Consider the following 6,000-nt stretch of genomic DNA (forward strand, 5'->3'; position numbering starts at 1 on the left):
TTATTTTGTATTTACATCTTAAGATTACATCTTGCTACCATTTTCAGGTAGCAAGAATGAATAAATCACTCTGGAAATTATTCAACACTTAGCATAGCCAAGGAGAGACCTAGGGACGCAACTACATTGCATTATGGTGCTGCAGAAGCATCATGTAACAAGGTCAGACCGGAATCTGGCTTTGCCCTAGAATTACTTTTTGATCTTAGCAAAACAACAACAAAAAACCCACCTATCTTGGCCTTTTAGTGTTCTCAGTCTGTAGGGGAGATAATGCCCCTGCCTTACTTTCGAGGGATAAATGAGATGATCCCTGTAAAATGCTTTGAACTCTGTTAAGAAAATTCTCAATAATAGTTACAGGTCAAATCCTGTTACAAAAAAATACCCTTACAAAAAAAAAAAAGCATTGTGTAGAAAAAAATTTCTAAACTCTAGCCAGTGGTTTAGTCGTTAAAAGCAATATTTGATACGACATTTCAGTACACCTAAAGAATTTAGACCATCTCTTTGAGATCATTGTAATTTACTTATACTATTAGAAGGCTATTGAGGTAGGAACTCTACAAAGTGAGGTAATGTCATCATCAACTCAACATTTATTGATTTTGCTACATTTGTGTACTGTTAGTCTAGAAGGAAGACAGAGATGAATACAGCATATGATTCCTACATTTTGTGTTCAGATTTGTGTTAGACACATTTGTAATTTCTTATACTATTTTTTAAACATTTGACTTTTTAACCATGTGTTTTTTAACAGAGTTAAAGCTCAGTAGTTAATCTACACTATACCATGTTTTTAGTGGAGGATTTAAAGGCACAGAAAAAAATGTAATTAACCCAATATAAATCAAATCAGTATTAAAATCCACAGTCACACAAGTGCAACTTACTCTTTACCCCATGTTGCCTTCATTGATGGAGAAATTAAGCCATCATTTAAAAACATCAAATCATCCTCTTTCACACCCAAACTAGAGATCAAGTGAACTGTTTAAGGTAAAATTTATGATTTAATGATTTCCCAAAAAGGCCAAAGTACTCACTATGCAGAAAGGCAAAGCCAACATGGAAAATTGGCATATATTCTATTATTTGGTGGTGGTATGTGTGCCTAAATTCCTGAGCATTTTTTTTTTTAAACCTGCAGTTTAGGCTCAGCTCAAAGAAGTAGCTAGAATTTTTCATCAATCCTTTATTCCCCTCAAAAAAAAAAAAAAAAAATTCCAGTCTGGGGTTTAAACTAAACGTGAAAAAAACTGTGTCACAAAAAAAGCACTTTTAAAATTCTTTTTGGGGACAGAGATTTTTAAAAATCAACTGTAGCTGAAAAGATGGGTTTGTAAGTAAAGAAAATGCATATCTTCATGGAGAACCTGAATAGCATTTTACTATCAAAATAAATATAGAAGGAAGATAGAGTAGAGTGGACTTCAGAACATCTTTAAGAAAAATCATCAACTCTCTTGAGGTTCAAATTCAGGAATCAATCATAATGAAATAATATAGGGGGATAAAATTTACCTTTGTTTTTCTAAACATTTTTCTTAAAATTTTTAATTTGCATATTAATAAGTAAACTAAAAACATTGGACTACTTTAAACTTAGAATGGCAAAAACATGTAGTTCATGATATAATAAAACTTAAGACTCAATATGAATTTCGTACTGGGTATTTAGAAACACTAATATTTATTTTTTAAGAAAATTTTTAAGTACAAAGTTCTTTGTGTATGTCTATGTAAGTGACATGCAGAGCAGTAATTATTGCTGTTATAGTAGTATATAATATATGTTTAGGATTATTAAAAAAAGCTAGATTTGTGTGTTCTGTCCATTCTTATAAACATAGGTGACAATCTCAGACAGCTGTTCCCATATCCAGTACTCCAGTGTCCACATCTCCATTGATTAAAGCCTCAGGGACCCAGCCTTTAACTTTAAAAGCAGGCAGGTTTAACAGACGAATTATTCTGAGATGAATGAGAAAGAAAGAGATTATTCTGTGACTGATAATTTTCAATGTCTTACATTGGCTCAGATGCTTACCATTAATCCTCTATGATAATAATAGCTTATATTTATTGAGCACTTACTATATATCAGGCACTATTGTAAGAGCTTTCCATGTATTTTCTCACTTATGGCTAACAACAACCACATGAGGAAGATGCTATTCACCTGTTTTTTGCAAAAGATGAAACTGAGGCCTATGGTCACATGGTTCCTAAGTGACAGAGCAGGTATCAAATTCAGTCTAACCCCAGAGCTTATACTCTGAACCATGCCTCTGCCATACACAACAGAAAATGGAATTAAAGCATTGAATTCAGGGTCTTCCAAGATCCCTTACAACTAATAAAGACACAACTAATAATACTATATTTTACCTCTGACTATCATGCAATTCTGGGTATCTAAATAAAAGCTGCTTCTAAGCAATTAACATTGCTCCTCTTCTTGTCTCGATTACTTTTTAGAAGTTAACTAGATAGACTATACAGCCTCTCAATGCTTTTCATAATGTTTTTGCAAAACTTTTAATGGAGTTGTAGAAACTAATATATCTTGTAAAAATATTTAACTGAAGTTTAGTAATTTCATTTTGCTTCAGCATCATTTTCTTCCAGTAAATTTAAGTAACAATGAAGGTATGGTATGTATTATATGAGCCTTTTTTGTAAATTTGTCTCTACCTGTGTATATGCAAAGGGAGATTTTATAGAATGATGTTAATAACGGTTATCTCTAGGTATTAGAATTTTTGGATTTTACTTTGTAATTTTTTGTTTTGCATAATTTTTTTTATAAGACACATGTATCACCTTTACAAAATCAGTAAAGTCTCTCAAAAAAAAAAAGAGTTTTCATGTGTCTAAACACACCGTGCAACAAGAAACTTGAAGATTTGAAGCTAGATTATTGCCAGATTTTTTTAACTAGGCACCTCGATTTCTTCAAACTCTGTTCCATTTAAAGTGTAAAACATTTAGTGATAAAACAAAGAAACAGATTAGAGTATAAGAATGAAGAAATAAGAAGTCTAACATGAATTCTGTGTCTATAAGCATTTACGTGCCTCCTAATGGAAGAGTAGAATCCAAAGTGTTGTTTTCAGAAATTATCTATTAGGTTGGTAGTTTATATTCTAAAATCATGTTAGAAACATCACCAAGATCTGCTCTGTTTTTCTATGAATCCACTGTCTTTGTTATATTCAAAGATAAAATATTTCTATTTTATATGAAAAAATTTCAAGTATTGTTTAAAAATAGTTACTTTATACAGAAAAGACTAGAAGGAAATATGACAAAATGCTGGAAATGGATGTTCATGAGAGGTGGAATTATGGGTAGTTCTTTTTGCTGTTGCTTTACACTTTTCTGCATTTTCTAAGTTTTCTGCAATGAGAATGTATTACACAGATAATCAGTTTTTTAAAAAAGAAAACTAACCTAAGAGGTATTTATACCTAAACAAAACAATTAATCTAATTCATAATATTTTAAAAGTTTATTTTACAAATCTCCCATGCAGAAGTATTCCAAATAATTTATGTTATACTTCACCTTCAAGAAAGTAGAACAGAACTCCTCGCCCCGCCCCCCCACCACACACGCACACTCCTAAGAGGGCTGCATGTAGTGACTTCCTTCCAAAGAGTACAACCTGGAAAGAGGGGGAAAAAGAATAACTTTACAGTGGAGAAGGCTGACGAACACTATGTCAGCCAGGAGATCAAGTTCAACAGTTATAATGATAAGTCGTGTTGATAGTAGGTACCCTTCCTATAATGTTATGAAAATGGTACTTTACCTCTGTGGTCTTCTTCCCCAAAACTCATAATCCCAGTCTAATAATGAGAAAAACATCACACAAATCCCAGATGAGGGACATTCTACAAAATTATCTGATCGGTATTCCTCAAAAATGTCAAAATCAAAGAAAGTCTGAGAAATCGTCTGAGCCAAGAGGAACCAAAGGAGATATGACAATTTAATGTAATGTAATTTTCCTAAAACAGAAAAGAGAAAGAACATTAGGTAAAAACTAAGGAAATCTGATCGGTCCATTAATCGTTACAGATGAACAATACTAATGTAAGATGTTGGTAATAAGAATATGCGAGAACTCTATACTAGCTTCACAATTTTTCTGTAAATCTAAATCTAAAATAAAGTTATTTTTAAAGTCCATTTTAGCCTTTTGTGACTTTTATAGAAAATTTTCGCAAAAGTTGTGATGCACATGAAGGCAGTGTGTTTCTTGAATTCTGGATACTCATGATATTATGAAACCCTATCCTGTCTCCCAAATGCAAAAGAAAAAAAGTAAAAATAATGTCCCAAAAGTCATCTCCAACAAAAAACAATCCACTAAGATTTTTAGTTATCCAAGTTAACAGCTGTACTAGAAAAATTCTTTTTCCAAAGGGTCAGATACCATTCCAAGATACTATCTTGACTTTACAACTCTGAGGAAACAGACATTTCCAAGCACCAATTTTTATATAAATGTATATATGTGTACTTAAATATGCATACATAATGTAAATATACACATGTATATAAAATTTAAGGACCATATATCTATAATTGGATAGAAGAGCAAGTAAGAGAGTGGGCACAATAGAAATATAAAATGTAACTTTGTAGGGAAAAGAAAACATATTTCCAGATTTGCCAGTGAAGCAATGCTATCATTAGTTAGTCTGATATAGCCTTCTTCATGTTAGTAGGTGGTGGTCAAAGAGATTTTAAACAAAATGTAGAGCACACCATCAGCATTAGGATCTAAGATAAATCCCTGTATTGCTATATGGCATCAGAATTTGTGATTTTTCTGATCCTCATCAGTCAGAAGACTGAGTAATTTAGCAACAGATGATGGAAGATATCAAACTCAAAGATGAATGGAACCACGAAACCATGTGAAATTGTCATGATTACATGGGGATTTCTTTAAATAATCACATACATACATAAAAATAAGGTCACCACTGAGATAAACTATATATAAAATATGATTTTAAGAGTTCGTTTGTTTTTTTTTTTAAGAAAGGAATGAGTTCTGGAAAAGAATTCTTTTAAGTATCTTCAGTTCTGAAACAAAGTACCAGGTCAAATATAAAATTCTTATTTCTGATTCTTTAATTAATATTACCATTTAAGAATTCCTAACTTCAGGTAAAGTTTTTCATTTGAGACATTCATTACACTGAGTGAATCACAGGATATAATTTACCTTAGGTTTTGGGTCCTGTTAAAAACGTGAAAAACACAAAAGGTAACTTTTCCGGAGTATCATTCAATTACATTATTTCGAACAGATGGTAAGATGTGTTCAGTTCTTAAATATAAACAAAAGTTTGAATGTGACTGGGATAAGGATAGGTCTTATTCGATTTTGGGGGTGGGATTTACTTTTATAAAAAAAAAAAAGTGTACCTACATACACATAGTAGGTAAAGCTCAATTACAGCTTTTGGACCAAAATTTAACTGTTATTCTTTGAGAATCTGTGTCACTACTTCTAAAAAAAGTATATATTTTGTATAATGTGTTTTATCTCCTTTCTTACAGCAACTGCTTCAAACACAAATGGAGAAATGAATGAGGAAAATCTCCTACATTTAAAATCCATCATGGAGAGAAAAGTAGGAAGAAGTCCAAGCCAGCCCTTAGAGATCTTCCCAAGTTCAATAGATTGATCTGGAAACAAGGAATGCTGCTTGAGCCCTTCCTTTAGCAGCACAAACTCTGGTCAGAGTTTCCAAACACATAGTGCTTAGAGAGACCACCTGCTCCTAACACAGGACAATGGCAATTGGGCCACCAACTCTTGCTTTAACACTAGCGATCCTTCACAACAAATGACAGGGTTTATGCTAGAAGAGTTTCCCAGTAAAAGAGTAAGCCAAAAGAAGCTAAACCTCACATCTGTGATGGAAGGTTATGAATTAGGAGCAAAATGGACAAATTAAAAAGCTGAAACTG

This window comes from Pteropus vampyrus, unplaced genomic scaffold, assembly GCF_000151845.1.
Source record: "Pteropus vampyrus isolate Shadow unplaced genomic scaffold, Pvam_2.0 Scaffold348, whole genome shotgun sequence".
NCBI classification, from domain to species: domain Eukaryota; kingdom Metazoa; phylum Chordata; class Mammalia; order Chiroptera; family Pteropodidae; genus Pteropus; species Pteropus vampyrus.